The sequence below is a fragment of the Chrysochloris asiatica genome, unplaced genomic scaffold (genome assembly GCF_000296735.1).
Source record: "Chrysochloris asiatica unplaced genomic scaffold, ChrAsi1.0 scaffold00001, whole genome shotgun sequence".
In the NCBI taxonomy this organism is placed as follows: Eukaryota; Metazoa; Chordata; class Mammalia; order Afrosoricida; family Chrysochloridae; genus Chrysochloris; species Chrysochloris asiatica.
This window is the reverse complement of record NW_006408519.1, coordinates 43,259,330-43,260,542: the sequence shown is the minus strand read 5'-3', so window position 1 is coordinate 43,260,542 and position 1,213 is coordinate 43,259,330.

Sequence of the window (1,213 nt, the reverse complement as noted above, 5' to 3'; positions counted from 1 at the left end):
AGAGAGAGAGAATGTGTATACATGTTGTTGTTAAGTGCTGAGACCCTGTATAGGGTTTCTGAGGAGCATCTGATGAGCTTGAACCGATGACCTTGCAGTTGAAACGCCTTTGCAGTCCAGCGCATTAACCCACAGCACCACACCAGGACTCCAGTATATATATTTATACATTTTCCAAGCATATTGTCTGTTCTTTTAACACAGAAAATATGACATAAGAATTATACATAACAAATATATATATACAAATATATATGCTTAAGCTCTGGGCTGTTAACCTCAATATCAGCAGTTCAAACCTACCAGCTGCCTCTGTAAAACGCTATACAGGGTGGCCATAAACTCCTCACCAATTCCATGACAACAACAACAGTTTTAAATATGTATGTTTTATATGTAATATATGGAGTCCTGGTGTGGCACCATAGGAGAAGCTCTCTACCTCAAGGTAGGTTTGAACCACAAGGTTGGGGGTTCAAACTCATCGGCTGCTCCTTGGAAATCGTATACAGGGTCAATGTGAGTCAGAACCAACTTGATGGCACTTAACAACAACATACGTAATATATGGAGTCCTGATGTGTCCCTACAGGATAATGCGCTGGACCACAAAGTCAGTTTGAACCTCAAGGTTGGCGGTTCAAGCCCACCAGCCGTTCCTTAGAAATCCTATACTTGGTTCCTGTGAGTCAGAAGTGACTTGACGGCACTTAACAACAACAAACATTCACATATATTACATGTATATTCCATCTAGCCACATCTAGCCACCACTAGCTGCTCAAGGAGGAAAGCTGAAGCAGTCTGCTTCTGTAAAGATCACAGCATTGGAAACCCTACAGGGCGGCTCCCCTATGGCCCACCGGGTCACTGTGAGTCTGAGGCAGAATCGAGCCCACAGCTACTGATTTGTGTTTTGATATTATCCCCATTAAGTAGACCTGGTGGCACATAGGTTAAGCATTTGACAGGTAACTGAAAGGTCAGTGGTTCAAACTCACTAGCCACTCTGTGGGAGAAATATGTAGCAGTCTGCTTCTGTAAATATTGTTGTTGTTAAGTGCCATCAAGTCAATCCCAACTCATAGTGACCCTGTACAGGGTTTCTGAGGAGTAGCTGGTGGGTTTGAACCACTGAACTTGTGGTTCACAGCCCAGTGCTTTAGTGTTGCTATGGGTCTAAATCCACTGGATGTCAGTGGGGTTGAGTTTT